Genomic DNA, 20,117 nt, shown 5'->3' with positions numbered 1-20,117 from the left:
GTTTCTGGTTCTTCTGCTCATCTTGTTTTCTTGAGTCCTTTGCCTTCTATACCTTTTCCATGCTCTTGCAAACTTGGCTTTGGTCTCTTTACACCTCCAGTTAAACCATGGGCTCACTCTGGTCTTACCATTTTTTCTGTTGTCCTTTGGTATGAACCTTTCCTCTGCCTCCCTGCACTTAGTGGTTACTATTTCCATCATTTCATTTACTGTCTTTCCATCTAGTTCTCTTTCCCACTGCACTTCATGCAGGAAACTTCTCATTCCTATGTAGTCCACTTTTTTGAAGTTTGGTTTCTCTCTTTGTTCTCGTGCTACTGCATTCTCCACTGTTAACTCAACAAGATATTCAAAACTCAGGACATCATGATCACTAGCGCCAAGGGGTCTTTCGTGGGTGATATCCCTTATGTCTGAACTATTCAAGGTGAATATGAGATCCAGCCTTGCTGCAACATCCTCTCCTCTCTCTCTGGTTGTATCCCTAACATGTAGATGCATGAAGTTCTCCAATACAGTCTCCAACATCTTAGCCCTCCATGTTTCTGGTCCCCCATGTGACTCTAGGTTTTCCCAGTCAATCTCTTTATGATTGAAATCCCCCATTATAAGCAATTTTATCCTACCCAAATGAGCCCTCCTGGCCACTTCAGCTAGTGTATCCACCATTGCCCTATTGCGCACATCATACTCTTCTCTTGTTCTCCTGCTGTTAAGTGGTGGGTTATACATCACTGCTATCATCACCTTTGGACCACCAGTCTGAAGTACTCCCACAATGAAGTCGTCTGTTTCCCTTCTTTCCATTCCTCCCATCTCCTCAAAACTCCACTGTTTTTTTTATGAGCAATGCTACTCCTCCCCCTCCTCTGTTCTCTCTGTCTTTCCTCTTAATCTGATATCCAGGTGGAAAAATTGCATCTGTTATCATCCCTGTAAGTTTTGTCTCTGTTAGTGCTATAATGTCAGGTGATGCATCAATGATGCATTCTTGCAACTCTTCACTCTTATTTGTTATTCCATCTGCATTGGTGTGTCATACCTTTAGCTTCCTTTCCATTACTGTATTTTGGGAGATGGAAGAGGAAGGTGCAGGCTGGGAGGGTGGGAGGCAGGGCACAATATTATGGGAGGCTGCTGTGACTGTGGAATTAGTGCTTAGGGGGGTGGTGGCTATGGAGTGAGGTTCGTTTCTGTTTACTGTGTTTGGTTGATATGTGGTGACAGGGGTTGAGAGGTTTCTGTAAGCATTTGTGTTTGATGTTCCCCCAAAGGCTGAGTTTTCCTGTCTGTCATTGCCTGTCCTGTCTCTCTTTCCTTCCACTGGTTCTGTCTTGCTCTCACTTTCAGTTGTTCCCTTTCCTTTCGTGTTCTGTCTCGATTGAGGAACACTTTTTGATAATCTGGAGAGTCCTTTAACAGTGGTTTCTGTTGTAGTATCCTGTTCCATACCACATCTGTCTTGAATGTCAATCTGATTGGTCGATTTTTTCCCCTCGAATACCCCCCAAGTCTGTGATAATTTTCTACCTGAGACATGTCCCTATCTCCTGTTATTTCAATGATGTTCTTAATCTCTGTTTTCTCCCAATGCTTTCTTTCATCATAGGTCTGCCCTTCAGCCTCCTGAAGCCCATGAATAATTATTGACCCCTCCCTCTCCTCTTCACATTTCTTTTCCCTCTGTATCTCTGGATCTGATTTAAGCATCTCCTTTGCTGTTTCCCTAATCATCTCCCAGACACCATGATGGCCTGATATTACTGCTGCAAAAGACTGCTTAGATCCATCCCCTCCTTCAGTCCCCTCGTGCCTGCTGATGTTCCCATTTGTGTGTGTGTGTGTGTGTGTGTGTGTGTGTGTGTGTGTGTGTGTGTAATCGTTGACTGTATGTTATAGTCTTGGCAATACATATGGTTCACGTGGTCAATTTATCTTGCACTTATGACGGAGTGACGCGACACTGACAGCCAGACTTGGCAGCGAGCAGTTTTCTTGACAGTTTTAGGTATATACTTGTCAACACACCAGTTACCTCACCAGAGCTTGCTATAATTTGTTTATTTTTCTACATGATAAAAGATGTTTAACTTTGCCTCTCTAAGTTGTAGTGTATACTGCTACGTGTGTGGGTGCAAACGTTTGTGTATTAACCTAATTGCGTTCGATTCGTAGCTTCTGGACCTATTTCCTAATTACAGCCGAGCGCCTTTACTAATTCCTGTCCTTCTGAAAAGATCGTATCCGATCTTGAAGCTATGAACACTTTTATTTCCTAACTTTCCTATTTCTAATGAGTCTTTATCTGTCATCTACGTCCCCTTATGTTAACTTTTCTCATCTCAAACCGTCTGTCTCTGGTTATTAGGCCGAGTTCCTTATATTTCTTCTTAAAATTCATCCCCCTCAGTTTTCGCCCTTATATTGTCGTAAACCTTAAATAATAATAATAATAATAATAATAATAATAATAATAATAATAATAATTATTTCAACAAGTACATGTACAAGATATACAGGCCTAGCTGGCATCAATGACATACTACTATACAGACAGTCCCTTGTTATGCAGAGCATTTCGGGCTAATTAGGTTATTTTTGTCTCTAGTTTGTGTAGCCTGACATTGTGTCACAATGTCTTGTAGATCTTCTATTTTGACTCTGTCCCTCAGTCTGGTGCCTGTGTTAAAGTGGAGTGCAATGTTCTGGACTCTCTGTAGCTGTAACATGTTGGTGTTTGTAGTTAGTGATATGGACACACAAGGATATTCAAGCATAGGTCTTATCATCGTCTTATACAGGTTCTTCTTGATATTAGTGGAAGCCTGTTTAAATATGTACAGTTGACTGAGGCGGACGTTTGCAAAGTTTACCTTTTTGATACCTGGAGTTTACCTGGAGAGAGTTCCGGGGGTCAACGTCTCTGCGGCCCGGTCTGTGACCAGGCTTCATGGTTGGATTGCTTGTTGGCTGCAGGCAATCCAACTGGCTGTTCGCAATTCAGGATGGATGAAACTACATGGCTAACATCGTAAGCAGACTGCGTAATGTTGTAGCTGAATTCAGGTTGGGGGAGGTCATTAACGTATATCTTGAAGAGTAAAAGGCTCAGGCACGAACCCTGTGGCACTCCAGCTGTTGGTGTGAATGGCTCTGCCGTCTTGCGGTTGAAGATGAGGATGATGTTTCTACCAATTAAGAAGTTATATATAAGCCTGAGAAATGTCCAGTTGTGATCTGAAAGGTCGGCAAGTTTGAATATGAGGCCATCGTGCCACAGACTATCAAATGTTTCGAGTACATCCCGAGTTGCAGTTTTGACAAGATTGCCCTGTTTCCTTAGGCTGTCCACGGCATCGAAGAAGGTACTGATGGAGTGTTGGGTTCCTCGGTGGGTCCTAACACCAAACTGCTTTTCTGTGAAGAGGTAATTGAAATCTATGCAGTAATTCAGTCAGAAATGATTTTTGAAAGACTTGGCCAGTAACTTAGGTCTAATAGGCCTGTAGTTGTTCGGTTTATGCTTGTCTTTGTTGGATTTGGCGATGAATATCATCCTTGCTGTTGTAGGTGCCATGGGGAGGGGGTCCAGAGGCCAAGATGGCAATATGAGACAATATATGCTTTACTGTTATGCCTGAGTGGTCCAGGGATTTTATGTACAACTTATCTCTGTCAAATATGTCTTCCAGACTTGGATAGCGTGAACATTAATTCTTTCCGTCCATACGGGTACTCTAAACACTCCATATTCCTAGGATTCCAAAAGAGCTTTTGTTTTATAGGGCAGTGAAAGATACAGATAACTGGCTCTAATCCATACTTTAAAAACCATCATTAAATCCTAGGGTAGAGTTGGCCCTGCAGTGTCCAGGTGCACTCCCCGGGTTACTTCCTGCCTGGAGCCCCGCCCCACCACACGTATTATAGAGACTGTTTCCTCGCTTAGCATTGTCCCTGACATTCCTTTTCTAAGTATTGACATTTTGTGCAACACGATACTGCAGTGCTCACTGCAGTGTGAGGTCTCCGGCTGCCTCATCCTCAGATTACGTCACAACAGTGTAGTGTTCCCTGCATTGTGTGGTCCCAGCTGCTGGTCTCTGCCTCACCCTAAGGTCTCGTTCTACATTACAGTGTTCCCTGGACTGTGTAGTTTCCTGCTGCCTCAGTTGCTTAACAACGCTGCGATGTTCACTGCATTATTATAAAGTCTCCGAGTGCCTCTTTCTCAAAGGTAAGTGCACCTAACCTCTTGAGCTATCGTAGTAGTAGACAGTAAACTAACACTAGTAGCCCTCTACACAAACTCTCCTAAGGCAAACTTGTTTCAAAACCATTTAAAAAATCGTTGAAATAACTGAGTTGGCACTTTAACATAATTTTAATTTTCCACTGTACAGATCGTTGATTTCTGTACGTTCATTATTTTAGGTTAAATTAGCTTAATGATGTTAGGGACGTAAAAATTGCAGGCAAAATTGTCTATTCGTGGAATGTTTTAATGGATGTAACAGTAGCCAGGTAACCTATAATACATTCGTCGGAAAACTTATTCTGTTGCTGCTTAGTGACGACACTATCTTTTATTGGTGGTCTTGTCCGTGTATCAATGCCCTCGAAAATATATAGAGATGGAGAATGAAGTTGATTCCATATATTAAAAACCTTTGTTACGATAACAGGTTGAAGGCATTGGACGTGCACTAGTTAGTTAGAAAGGCATAGAATTACGAGATTAAGTGTACAAATGAAGAACAGGAAAAAGAAAGGGGTTGTAAACAGCGTGTCGAAAATTTTTACTCAAGTAGCATCATTCAGGCAAAATTTTTGAGCAGTTTTACATTTAGATTAGACGGGTACATGAATGGGTGTGGTGGATGTGGGTGATGGTGAACTGGACCTACCAAGCGCAGGTCAGTAGGCTTGGTGTAGTATTCCTTCGTTCTCATGTTAAGTAAAACATGAAAGACGACAGCTAATGACTCGTACCAGCAGGTAAACACAGTTCAAGTGTGATGAAATGAAAATATGCCAAATCGTGGAAAAAAAATACTAATTAGGTATCCCGGAATGGTACCTTTAAGAGGTTGTCTGAATTTTATATTTTTCTTCCTCCTACAACTTTCCGATTTTATTTTGATCAAGCTTGAGAACGCCTCACCCAATCGGCTTCAAATTTTCAACGCTTGTGTACTGTAACGAGGATCAAATTCTTGGAACAATTATGTTTACGTGCCCTATGACCAATGTTGCTGAACCCATTGGCAACATCTTGGACTAATTTGGTTAACATAAAAATCCTCAGTGGCGGAGGATTCACGAAAGATACCAAGAAATACGAAGACAGAGGAGAATGAACACATCGGTGTAGATTTGACGATTTTATAAGTAAAACAGTGTGACTTTTTATTCCCGTTAAATCACTTTAAATAATACACAAATAACAATTTATCTCTACTAAATGGCTTCAACGTTTAATGGCTGATGCATCTTAGGGCCAGGATAATACTTACTGATTTTCGTTAATTGGGTCATGTAATAAAACAATATCAAACTTTGAAATCGTAAGAGTCCATGTTATTACTGGAGAATTACTTTTCTAATCAGGATCAAATTATGACCAATGTTGTGGTTTCCTCAACACAAGGTTCATACTGCCAGTGGCTGCTGTAAGTCCCAGACTAGCACTTTTTATTGAATAAATGGTGATAATTATGTTTTATACGACAACTAGTGAATGTTTACTCTGAATGAATTCACGATATTATTATAAACGCTGAATTCGTTAATAAGGATGATAACCCATAAGTTTAGTCCGCATAGGTTTAAATGTGAAAGTTTACTGAAATAGAAAAGCTTGGAACCGTTGTAATCAGATCAATTACTGAAGAATGGATTTTCTGATAGGCTTCAAACTTTTACCATTGGTAGGCTTTATTAAGGATTTTTCCCCTGTAATAACTAGTAAATGCCGCTTCTGATCAGCTTGAAACTGTAGATGCTGGAGCATCTTAATACTATTATATTTATATTATTTTTTTCAGCTGTGTAGGTGCCATTTGCCATTTTAGTTTAAATCAGCTTAACGGTTTTTTATGTGCTCTCAGGACCAGTTTAACATTTGTGTTATGTACACTAAGCGTGCAATAAACTTATTTTCTTAAAATCAGGTCAGTTTAGCTTGGAGAAAAGTTGGATTCATTTTATCCTATGTAGGTCCCAATTCGCTTTTTTTTATGGTAGAAGCTGGAAAAATGTAAATACTGCTTTTCATGTGATAATTTCTGAGTGTTTTTGGATATCAGACTCTTTGAAAGGTTTGAATTAGATTTGAACAGTACAGGTCCTAATTTATAATTTTTACTGAGGAAATTTGGATATCGGTTTCCATATGACTTGTGAATGCCTCTTCTGATTCCCTTTAATTCTTCCACATTAATATTTAACTGCAGAAGAAACTGGAATCATGGAACACCCGGATATCTTCAGAGGATCGCCCAGAGACCGGAATATATCTAGCTGTGTAAGGAGTACTGGGTACCGAACTGGCGTCCTTGCAACTGTAAGTCCCCAACGATTCGTAATTAGCCACAAAGTGCATAACAAATCTTTATGGCGATGTAGACGGCCTCAACTATTGCTCAGAAGTTTTATAGGAATCCTGGTGGTGGTGATTGATTCGTCAGGAAATAGCACGGTGTGTACAGACATAAGCCTTAGTCTAATATTGACTCATTAACTAGTTAAGTATCCGCTGGCCTACCCGAGCTTTGGTTTTAACTCCTTTTAACCTTCATTCATATGGATGGCCAGTTCTATGTATGAGACTGGAACCGGACGTGATGAGTGAGGGTTATAAAACTACCACAACGAAATAAACAAGAGAGAGAGAGAGAGAGAGAGAGAGAGAGAGAGAGAGAGAGAACTTTAAGTTGAAGTCAGAGTTGTGCTGAATGTTTTTCTCATTTTGCTGCCCAACGAGGGAGGTTCCTCGACGCCACCGGACTGGCGCTTTTGATCAAAAGGAAATGACCTGCCATTCCCTCTTCCGTTGAACCTGATTACTTCCAATTTTCCTCAGGTTTTGTATGACTCCTACTGGCCTAGTGCTTCCTCTCCATAAATATATTACTCAATCCGCTAAAACCAAGGAACACGTTGAGTATACAAATTTACACAGGATATAATTCTCTCTCTCTCTCTCTCTCTCTCTCTCTCTCTCTGTGTTCGTCAAAACAAATACTGTAACAATTTTCTCAGCTCTAGTGACAACTTTGCTTCGATGCTCAAGACTAAACCAATAAATTTTGTGTTTGTAACAGTAACTATATAGAATTTATTACATCACGATGACCTGGCGTTTAAGTCGAGATAATATGATAGAATTTTAGTTTTTATGACCCAGGGATCAGGTCTGAAAATTGAATGTTTTGTTATTGGGTGTTGGTCTGGGGGGATGGGGGTAGCAGGAACGGTGACTCCAGGAATCGACTACGGGTATACTACAGGTAGACTACGGGTATATTACAGGTAGAATACGGGTACACTATGGGGAGACTACAGGTAGACTAAATATAGACTACGGGTAAGTAGACAGACCATTTTGAAATATTGATGGCTGGCGATAACCTTCCAACAACAGAGAAATACCTGAAGACTTGACAATCAGTGACCTGCACAGCCGACGACCTGCATAGCTGGTGACTTGCTAGCTGGTGATCTGCAGAGCTGATGACGTGCACAGCTAATGAGCCGTATAGCTAGTCCTGCTCAGCTAGAGACATGTACAGCTAATCTGAACTAGTGAGGCCCTGCCAGTTGATCACAGCTGTACAAGAACACCTGTACAGCTAACCACAGCTTCTGCTGATGAGACGTACAGCTGATCACAGACAAGTGGGTGACAGGCACAGCTGCTCACAGGCGCAGTGATCGCAGGAACGGTTGCAGACAAAGCTGATAAACCCGGCATTTACAGACTGGGCTTAATTCCCAAAGAACTAACAAAAAAAATATACATTCGCCATGTTCATGAAGAAATCTAAACAAGTGAATTATGTAGAGTTGTTTTAAGAACTAAAGAGCGATATCAAACAGACCTGGAAAACACTCACCAGTTCTGGGTTCCCCCAAAATTGAAGGAACCAAAAGAAATTGTGCTTATTAGACCTTGGTAATAGATATCGAGAAATTAGTTTAAAAAGATACGTGAGCAAACACTAGGATATATTTATTAGAAGTGATCAAGGTCCCAGGACCGAAACGTTTTCTAATAAATATGTCGTAGTGTTTCCTCAGGTGTGCTTTCTAAACCACTGATCAGACCAAACTAATCATATATCCGGCTGATATAGTAAATGTCTTTAACAGCTTCTCAACCAGTCACTAAACTTGCCAGCAAAATCCCGAACTCCACTGCTCAAGTTATCAATTACTTCAGTAACAGTTACAAAGTCTTCCTCTGCCTGTCTCCGACATCTCAGATGTAACTTCAGTAATAAAAACACTCAAAAACTACGTAGGTAATAAAACGAGTATTCCGCCACTTACATATAAGAGATCTTCTCACGTTTTATCACCTATCATTGCAACTGTTTAATAATTCTTCGAAGCTCAAACTTTCCCAAATATGCTTAAGATTGAGACCCAGCTGATATTAACGACTACAGAACAATATCTAACTTACATTTATTTTCTAAAATCTTTGAAAACATAATATATAAACGAATATATGCACTTATCACCTAAAATATTTTTAACCCCTGCCAGTCCGGCTTCAGACCAGGAAAAAGTACTAATGAGCTAATTATCTCTAGGAAATAAATATCCAGTTGGCTTCTTTATTTATCTAAGAAACGTTTTTGACACATAAGAAGCTAAGAACAGAAGAAAGAAGGAACACTGCAGCAGGCCTACTGGCCCATGCGAGGCAGGTCCAATTTTCACACCAGCTAAAGCCAATACCTTGACCTAGTCAGGTCCGTCACATTCACTTAAGGGATGAGTACGGCATCCGATCTAATAGCACAAGCTAGTCAGGTCCAACTCACACCCACCCACACCCACTCATGTATTTATCCAACCTATTTTTAAAACTAAACAACGTCTTAGTTTCTATGACGGTACTCGGGAGTTTCTTCCACTCAGTACTCAACTCTATCACCAAACCAGTGCTCTTACTTTTAAAAAGTCCTCTTATGTGACGCAGTGGCACAACTTCATCCACCAGTAAATAAAAAAAGTTCCCAATTTGCTACCTTCTCCACCCGACCTAAATTCTGCAAGGATTAATTATATTAAAGTCAAACTTATCAGCATCAGTCCCGTTTATCTAAATAACATCATCATTCATGTTGTTGCTCTTACTATCATCAGTTTATTTCAACAATTTATTAGAAACATTGTGACAAATTGCCTTACAAAAAAAAAATCCAAAAATGTCATAAACATAATCCAGAATGTTAAGAGTTAATATCAAAGATTGAAAACTTTATCATTGATATTAACCAGCTTAGTGAATAAACAGTCACAGTACTGTGACTGTAACAGTACTGTGACTGTAACAGTACTGTGACTGTAACAGTACTGTGACTGTAACAGTACTGTGACTGCAACAGTACTGTGACTGTAACAGTACTGTGACTGTAACAGTACTGTGACTGCAACAGTACTGTGACTGCAACAGTACTGTGACTGTAACAGTACTGTGACTGTAACAGTACTGTGACTGCAACAGTACTGTGACTGTAACAGTACTGTGACTGTAACAGTACTGTGACTGTAACAGTACTGTGACTGTAACAGTACTGTGACTGTAACAGTACTGTGACTGTAACAGTACTGTGACTGTAACAGTACTGTGACTGTAACAGTACTGTGACTGCAACAGTACTGTGACTGTAACAGTACTGTGACTGTAACAGTACTGTGACTGTAACAGTACTGTGACTGTAACAGTACTGTGACTGTAACAGTACTGTGACTGTAACAGTACTGTGACTGTAACAGTACTGTGACTGCAACAGTACTGTGACTGTAACAGTACTGTGATTGTAACAGTACTGTGACTGCAACAGTACTGTGACTGCAACAGTACTGTGACTGCAACAGTACTGTGACTGCAACAGTACTGTGACTGCAACAGTACTGTGACTGTAACAGTACTGTGACTGCAACAGTACTGTGACTGCAACAGTACTGTGACTGTAACAGTACTGTGACTGCAACAGTACTGTGACTGCAACAGTACTGTGACTGTAACAGTACTGTGACTGCAACAGTACTGTGACTGCAACAGTACTGTGACTGTAACAGTACTGTGACTGTAACAGTACTGTGACTGCAACAGTACTGTGACTGTAAAAGTACTGTGACTGCAACAGTACTGTGACTGTAACAGTACTGTGACTGTAACAGTACTGTGACTGTAACAGTACTGTGACTGCAACAGTACTGTGACTGTAACAGTACTGTGACTGCAACAGTACTGTGACTGTAACAGTACTGTGACTGTAACAGTACTGTGACTGTAACAGTACTGTGACTGTAACAGTACTGTGACTGCAACAGTACTGTGACTGTAACAGTACTGTGACTGTAACAGTACTGTGCCTGCAACAGTACTGTGATTGCAACAGTACTGTGATTGCAACAGTACTGTGACTGTAACAGTACTGTGACTGTAACAGTACTGTGACTGTAACAGTACTGTGACTGTAACAGTACTGTGAATGCAACAGTACTGTGATTGCAACAGTACTGTGATTGTAACAGTACTGTGACTGTAACAGTACTGTGACTGCAACAGTACTGTGACTGCAACAGTACTGTGACTGTAACAGTACTGTGATTGTAACAGTACTGTGACTGCAACAGTACTGTGACTGCAACAGTACTGTGACAGCAACAATACTGTGACTAACAATACTGTGACTGCAACAGTACTATGACTGCAACAGTACTGTGATTGCAACAGTACTGTGACTGCAACAGTACTGTGACTGTAACAGTACTGTGATTGCAACAGTACTGTGATTGCAACAGTACTGTGACTGCAACAGTACTGTGATTGCAACAGTACTGTGACTGTAACAGTACTGTAACTGCAACAGTACTGTAACTGCAACAGTACTGTGACTGCAACAGTACTGTGATTGCAACAGTACTGTGACTGTAACAGTACTGTGACTGTAACAGTACTGTGACTGCAACAGTACTGTGACTGCAACAGTACTGTGACAGCAACAATACTGTGACTAACAATACTGTGACTGCAACAGTACTATGACTGCAACAGTACTGTGATTGCAACAGTACTGTGACTGCAACAGTACTGTGATTGCAACAGTACTGTGACTGTAACAGTACTGTAACTGCAACAGTACTGTAACTGCAACAGTACTGTGACTGCAACAGTACTGTGATTGCAACAGTACTGTGACTGCAACAGTACTGTGATTGCAACAGTACTGTGACTGTAACAGTACTGTAACTGCAACAGTACTGTGACTGCAACAGTACTGTGATTGCAACAGTACTGTGACTGTAACAGTACTGTAACTGCAACAGTACTGTAACTGCAACAGTACTGTGACTGCAACAGTACTGTGATTGCAACAGTACTGTGACTGCAACAGTACTGTGATTGCAACAGTACTGTGACTGTAACAGTACTGTAACTGCAACAGTACTGTAACTGCAACAGTACTGTGACTGCAACAGTACTGTGACTGTAACAGTACTGTAACTGCAACAGTACTGTGACTGCAACAGTACTGTGACTGTAACAGTACTGTAACTGCAACAGTACTGTGACTGCAACAGTACTGTGATTGCAACAGTACTGTGACTGCAACAGTACTGTGATTGCAACAGTACTGTGACTAACAGTACAGTAACTGCAACAGTACTGTGACTGCAACAGTACTGTGACTGTAACAGTACTGTAACTGCAACAGTACTGTGACTGCAACAGTACTGTGACTGCAACAGTACTGTGATTGCAACAGTACTGTGACTGTAACAGTACTGTAACTGCAACAGTACTGTGACTGCAACAGTACTGTGACTGTAACAGTACTGTAACTGCAACAGTACTGTGACTGCAACAGTACTGTGATTGCAACAGTACTGTGACTGCAACAGTACTGTGATTGCAACAGTACTGTGACTGTAACAGTACTGTAACTGCAACAGTACTGTAACTGCAACAGTACTGTGACTGCAACAGTACTGTGACTAACAGTACTGTAACTGCAACAGTACTGTAACTGCAACAGTACTGTGATTGCAACAGTACTGTGACTGCAACAGTACTGTGACTGCAACAGTACTGTGACTGCAACAGTACTGTGACTGCAACAATACTGTGACTGCAACAGTACTGTGACTGCAACAGTACTGTGATTGCAACAGTACTGTGACTGCAACAGTACTGTGACTGCAACAGTACTGTGATTGCAACAGTACTGTGACTGCAACAATACTGTGACTACAACAGTACTGTGACTGCAACAATACTGTGACTACAACAATACTGTGAATAACAATACTGTGGCTGCAACAATACTGTGACTGCAACAATACTGTGACTGCAACAATACTGTGACTGCAACAATACTGTGTCTGCAACAATACTGTGACTAACAATACTGTGGCTGCAACAATACTGTGACTGCAACAATACTGTGACTGCAACAATACTGTGACTGCAACAATACTGTGACTGCAACAATACCGTGACTGCAACAATACTGTGACGGCAACAATACTTTGACTGCAACAATACTGTGACTGCAACAATACCGTGACTGCAACAATACTGTAACTGCAACAACACCGTGGCTGCAACAATACCGTGACTGCAACGGTACTGTGACTGCAACAATACTGTGACCTCAACAATACTGTGACTGCAACAATACCGTTACTGCAACAATACTGTGACCTCAACAGTACTGTGACTGCAACAATACCGTGACTGCAACGGTACTGTGACTGCAACAATACTGTGACTGCAACAATACTGTGACTGCAACAATACTGTGACTGCAACAATACTGTGACTGCAACAATACTGTGACTGCAACAATACTGTGACTGCAACAATACTGTGACTGCAACAATACTGTGACTGCAACAATACTGTGACCTCAACAATACTGTGACTGCAACAATACCGTGACTGCAACAATACTGTGACCTCAACAGTACTGTGACTGCAACAATACCGTGACTGCAACGGTACTGTGACTGCAACAATACTGTGACTGCAACATTACCGTGACTGCAACAATACTGTGACTGCAACAGTACTGTGACCTCAACAGTACTGTGACTGCAACAATACTGTGACTGCAACAATACTGTGACCTCAACAGTACTGTGGCTGCAACAATACCGTGACTGCAACGGTACTGTGACTGCAACAATACCGTGACTGCAACAATACCGTGACTGCAACAATACTGTGACTGCAACAATACTGTGACTGCAACAATACTGTGACCTCAACAATACTGTGACTGCAACAATACCGTGACTGCAACGGTACTGTGACTGCAACAATACCTTGACTGCAACAATACTGTGACTGCAACAATACTGTGACTGCAACAATACTGTGACCTCAACAATACTGTGACTGCAACAATACCGTGACTGCAACGGTACTGTGACTGCAACAATACCTTGACTGCAACAATACCTTGACTGCAACAATACCGTGACTGCAAGAATACCTTGACTGCAACAATACCGTGACTGCAACAATACCGTGACTGCAACAATACCGTGACTGCAACAATACCGTGAAAGTAACAGTACCGTGACTGCAACAATACCGTGACTGCAACAATACCGTGACTGCAACAATACCGTGACTGCAACAATACCGTGACTGCATCAATACCGTGACTGCAACAGCACCGTGACTGCAACAATACCGTGACTGCAACAGTACCGTGACTGCAACAGTACCGTGACTGCAACAATGCCGTGACTGCAACAATTGCAACAGCACCGTGACTGCAACAATACCGTGACTGCAACAATACAGTGACTGCAACAGTACCGTGACTGCAACAATACCGTGACTGCAACAATTGCAACAGCACCATGACTGCAACAATACCGTGACTGCAACAGTACCGTGACTGCAACAATACCGTGACTGCAACAATTGCAACAGCACCGTGACTGCAACAATACCGTGACTGCAACAATACCGTGACTGCAACAATACCGTGACTGCAACAATACCGTGACTGCAACAATACCGTGACTGCAACAATACCGTGACTGCAACAATACCGTGACTGTAATACCGTGACTGCAACAATTGCAACAGCACCGTGACTGCAACAATACCGTGACTGCAACAGTACCGTGACTGCAACAATACCGTGACTGCAACAATTGCAACAGTACCGTTACTGCAACAATACCGTGACTGCAACAATACCCTGACTGCAACAATACCGTGACTGCAACAATACCGTGACTGCAACAATTGCAACAGCACCGTGACTGCAACAATACCGTGACTGCAACAATTGCAACAACACCGTGACTGCAACAATACCGTGACTGCAACAGTACCGTGACTGCAACAATACCTTGACTGCAACAATTGCAACAATACCGTGACTGCAACAATACCGTGACTGCAACAATACCTTGACTGCAACAATACCGTGACTGCAACAATACCGTGACTGCAACAATATACAACTAATATGTGGGATATATAATTATATAAGCGTGCACTAGTTATAAGGTAATTTTAAGGGGTTTAAGTGTTGTCCAAAAATGTTCCGTTTAACCTGGAACTTTCTATAAAGTGTTATTATTATTATTATTATTATTATTATAATCATTATTATTATAATCATTATTATTATAATCATTATTATTATTATTATTATTCCATTCTTTAAAAGGGTGTAAATTTCTTCGATTTATTATAAATCTGAATAATTTTTGCATTTCTCTGAAGTTGTATTTTTTTTATAGACTTTCAATAAATTTGACTTATTGATTACACCATTGTTCAGTAACGCCATGAAGGTAAACATTTCGATTTTAGATCACGATTTTTACTGTGTCAGTCTGTCCACCGAGAGTCTTGAGTGACGGTAAGATACCAGCTTTTGTTAAGGAGGATGAGTGTGTGTGGAGGAACGAGGAGCCTGTCCAGTCTGTCCAGCCTATCCGGCCTATCCAGCTTGTCCAGCCTGTCCAGCCTGTCCTGGATACCTGGTCCTCCTAGGTGCACCAGTCCCTGGCTCAGGTGTCATCTCTGGTATGTCTGACAGTTTTTGTTTCTTACTAAGTGTTTGTTGACTGACATATGACGTTTCATATGTTTATTAATAGTAACAATGAAATTTAAAAAAAATCACGCACCAAGGATATTTCCACGATCCAAGAACATAAAAACATAAGAATGGAGGAACACAGCAGAGGGCCTACTGGCTCATATTAGGCAAATCTTTCGTAAACCCAAACCCACCGAGGAAAAATATATTGCCAGCCCATTTTCAATGTTATAAGATTAAAACTCGACTGACTGGCGATACTTTATTACATGTGGGAAATATGGTATTATATATCATGTGATTTTTTTTTTTTAGGACAGCCTTCCTCGGCAGGCCCGAGGAAGGCTGCCCTTGAAGCCCCCCATGGAGACGGTTATTATATAACCAGCATCCGCATTTTGAGAAGTTTTTCTCATCTCTCATGACAAAAAAAAAAATGGCAACACCCTTGCTGTTGATTTGCTTCTCTTGCCTTGGTAAACCATCACTATGTGTAGATTTGGGACCTACATTTCTGGTATTTCATCTCCCACTGCAGATCGTGTATAATTTGAGACGCTTGTCGTATCTGCGGTGGAGCGAGGAGGTTTTAAATGCTTATTGTCGCTCGGTAATTTAGGTGTTGGACATGGACAGAGTAAACAGTAAATAGTTCATGGTGTATTCCAAGGAGGGCAATTTCATCGATTTTATTTAAACTAGGCAAGTGCGTAGCCATGAGCTGGCAGAGAGTGCGGTGGAGTATTTACCAGAAAGTCAATAGCACGTTGAACTCTGTTATTTGGAAAATTGACGTTATGCACCTTATCATTAACGTTAAGAGTGTGTGTACTAATTTAGTTGTACTCTACTAGTCGTGCTTGCATGGGTCGAGTCATAGCACCCGGTCCTGCCTCCAACGCTTATCGACTTGCATAATTGATTTCTCATCTCCAAAGCTTGTTCATACCTAAACTTTAAACTGAGTATTGTTTGCTACCGTCAAATCTGCGTCTAGTGCATTCCACTTATCATGCCGAGCCATAAAATATACTTCTCAAAGTGCCTGTAATTCAAGTGTGTGTCCTTTTGACTTAATCTCCTCTCAGCTCAGTCACAATCGGCTCTTATCTGTTCCACCGAGTATTTGAAATGTCATAATTATATTTCCCATACATTTCATTTCTTCTAGAAGTATTGATAGGTTCAGTTCACCAAATCTCTTAATGCAGTCTATTCCTCTTGGGTTTATTGACAACCTCATTACAAACCTTAGAATCTCCTTAATGTCTTCATATACTTGATCATTTGCACGTTTCCCGCTGGAGTCACAAGATGGGTCTAACCTAAGCTGAATGTTATATCCCAAATGAATCTTTGTTAAGGTTCCTGAAAATATATCCTAGATTGCAAAGTTTGGCTTATACGATTCCTGTATACCCCTAGTGGTACACTTGGTGTGATTATTCTCTGTACGTTATCTACAACGTTATTCTTCCTAGGTTGCAATCCATTTTCGATCTTTTCACTCATTTCCTTTAAATTTTCTTTAATTACTTTAATTTCATATTTTAATTATGCACCCTATACCCATCCTGTGGGCGGTAGCTAAAAGGTTAGGGGTGCAGATATTGGATTCACGGTCCAGGCGCCAACGATTTTTGATAGCTAAGTGACTTATAATTGTGTAGAACTACTTACTAGTTCAATTTGGTAACAATCGTAATGAGATGCTTATGAATTCGTCACAAAAACATTACTGTGTAGCTTATATGTGGTCAAGTTATTTATATCTGATATTTTGGCAAGATATGACTGAATTTAAGTTTAAGTAGTTATGAAATATTTACAGTAGGAAAAGTCAGGGTACTTTTCCAAAGTGATTGATAATGTGTCACTGTTTATAAAAAAAAAACTGACATTTCTTGAAAATTTGTGAGCGAGTTGTCTAGATTTATGAATGTTTTCACATTCCAGCTCATAATGAAGCTGTGTGTAACAATAGCTTCTTTGTCGAAATTTGTATTTAGTTAAGTCTACCTCAGCTGTTGCTGCAAACTCCCAGACATACTTGTATCCCAGGAGAGGCTGGGCAGTAGTGACATCCAGGACTCCTGTATCCCAGGAGAGGCTGGGCAGTAGTGACATCCAGGACTCCTGTATCCCAGGAGAGGCTGGGCAGTAGTGACATCCAGGACTCCTGTATCCCAGGAGAAGCTGGGCAGTAGTGACATCCAGGACTCCTGTATCCCAGGAGAAGCTGGGCATTAGTGACATCCAGGACTCCTGTATCCCAGGAGAGGCTGGGCAGTAGTGACATCCAGGACTCCTGTATCCTAGGAGAAGCTGGGCAGTAGTAACATCCAGGACTCCTGTATCCCAGGAGAGGCTGGGCAGCAGTGACATCCAGGACTCCTGTAACCCAGGAGAAGCTGAGCATTAGTGACATCCAGGACTCCTGTATCCCAGGAGAAGCTGGGCAGTAGTGACATCCAGGACTCCTGTATCCCAGGAGAGGCTGGGCAGCAGTGACATCCAGGATTCCTGTAACCCAGGAGAAGCTGGGCAGTAGTGACATCCAGGACTCCTGTATCCCAGGAGAATACACAAATAACCCGCACATAAAAGAGAGAAGCTTACGACGACGTTTCGGTCCGACTTGGACCATTTACAAAGTCACTTTGTGACTTTGTAACGTGACTTGAAACGTCGTCGTAAGCTTCTCTCTTTTATGTGCGGGTTATTTGTGTATCGTTCCAGTCACGGTATTGTGCCTTTTTTTTTTGTTATCCCAGGAGAAACTGGACACTATTGACATCCAGAACTTTGCTGATTTTGCTGAATTCATCACAGATATGTGACTCTCCTGCATGATAGAATGATAATACATGGATTGATTGGTGTCAGTCTCCTAGTCTCAAGTCAAAGAATTTCATCTGAAGCATTTTTGTATTATTATTCTCTGTAATTCACAAGTGGACAGGCCAGAGTTGTAATTTGCTCCTTCCCTGAAGGCATACGCCTTTGCCAAGTCATTAGTTACGTCATGCATTTGAAGGCCAACGCGAGATGGAATCCGTAGATGTGCTCTAAAGTTACTCTCTGCAATTCTCTCGTATCTGTGTTTAGCTTCTGATAGGAGCACGTCACAAAGGGTTAGGAGCATTAAGAATGATAGAGAATTACTATTAAAGTGTTAACGTTAGATAACTAGATAAAATCGAGTGCAATGGGTATCACAAACTGTTCAGATAGAAGGGTTGATATCGAGTAATTGATCCGTGCTCCATCGTACAGTCATGGTTTCCTAAGACAGTACGGCACAACCAACTGCACCAGTGGGGTGGCAGACTGTCCCATCAAGAAACATAATTTGCGGAATAGAATGTTGGTTGACTAAGGCATCAGTGCAACTTAAGGCATCATGCTTAGATTCAAGACTAAGTTTTGATTATGATCTAACCAGATTCTTTGGGAATAAATGAGAGATGGAGAGTTGGAGAGAGGTAATTACCAATAGTGCAGGAAGTACGCAGTTGTCTGAATTGACATAGACTGCGAATTTTAAGATAGTTTCCAGTTTTCAATATCCATTTAGAGCAGAGGTTGCCAATCTGGGGTGCACGCAGCCCCAGGGGAAAAGTGGTGCGACAAAGAGTCCTAATGAAAAGTACAATTCCGTTTATTTTACCAACATTATTATTATTATTATAATCAAAAAGAAGCGCTAAGCCACAAGGGCTATACAGCGCTGCAGGGTAGGGAAGGAAGCAAGGGAATTGGATGGCAGGAGGGAGGGGGGATGATCAGCAGGTTACAGAAAACAGCGGGGCAGGGGATAGTACGGGGGTAGAGGGTAGCAAGAGATACAAGTAGAAAGGGCTGAAAGTATCAGAATTTGTGAAGTCAGTCGTTGTCAAAAAGTCAATAAGAGAGTCCGGATGAAAGGTGGGTCCATCAGCGAGAAGGGAAGGTAAAGAGAGAGCAGCGGGGCGAAGACGACGACAGAGGTAAATTCTGCGTGCTCGTTGATAAAGTGGGCAGTCCAACAGAATGTGGCTGACTGATAATGGAGCTTGGCAATTCTCACAGAGAGGAGCAAGACGCCTCTCCATGAGATATCCATGAGTAAGACGAGTATGGCCAATGCGAAGATGGGAGAGAGTAGTCTCCCAACCTCGACACTGGTGATAAGAAGACGGCCAGTAACCTATACTCGGTTTAATAGACTGAAGTTTGTTGCCGAGCATAGTAGACCAACGTTGTTGCCAACGGGTGTGAAGGTGGGAAGATATTACAGCAAAATAGTCAGTACATGGAATACCTCTATAAGAAACTGGTAGGTCATGTACTGCTGACCGCGCAGCAGTGTCTGCCTGTTCATTGCCCTGTACGTCAACATGACCAGGGACCCAACAAAAAACAATATCTTTATGCTTAGTAAAGATGCGGCGTAGCCAAAGTTGGATACGGAGGACTAAGGGGTGAGGTGTATCAAATTTTTGTATAGCCTGTAAAGCACTAAGGGAGTCTGAGACAACCACAAATGATGACACAGGCATAGATGCAATACGGATAAGTGCTATAAGGATGGCATATAATTCAGCAGTAAAAATACTAGCTGAAGATAGTAAATGCCCTTGTACGACGCTGTCCGGAAACACTGCTGCGAATCCTACGCCGTCAGAAGACTTAGAGCCATCTGTGTACACAGCAATGGCATGAGAATGAGAGTGAAAGTGGTCAAGAAAAAGAGAGCGGGAAGCGACCGTAGACAGTTGGGCTTTCGAGCAAGGGAGGGAGAAAGAACAGACTCGA

General features: G+C 41.6%; 1 long non-coding RNA gene across 3 annotated transcripts in view; it reads left to right on the top strand.

Annotated features, from left to right (window-relative positions):
- Positions 1-15,673, top strand: part of LOC138854803 (uncharacterized) — a 124,246-nt gene extending 108,573 nt beyond the window's left edge. For 2 of the 3 annotated variants that reach the window (XR_011393971.1, XR_011393972.1), the window contains exons 3-4: positions 4,138-4,237; positions 15,161-15,673. This is a non-coding gene — a long non-coding RNA (uncharacterized lncRNA). Of the gene's footprint in view, positions 1-4,137; positions 4,238-6,455; positions 6,970-15,160 lie in introns of those variants that run through there. The other variant, XR_011393973.1, reaches the window with a different exon arrangement.
- Positions 15,674-20,117: the final 4,444 nt, after the last annotated feature.

Source organism: Cherax quadricarinatus, chromosome 70 (assembly GCF_038502225.1).
Source record: "Cherax quadricarinatus isolate ZL_2023a chromosome 70, ASM3850222v1, whole genome shotgun sequence".
NCBI lineage: Eukaryota > Metazoa > Arthropoda > Malacostraca > Decapoda > Parastacidae > Cherax > Cherax quadricarinatus.
Note: the sequence above shows the minus strand (reverse complement) of the source record. Positions and strands in the feature narration are given on the sequence as shown.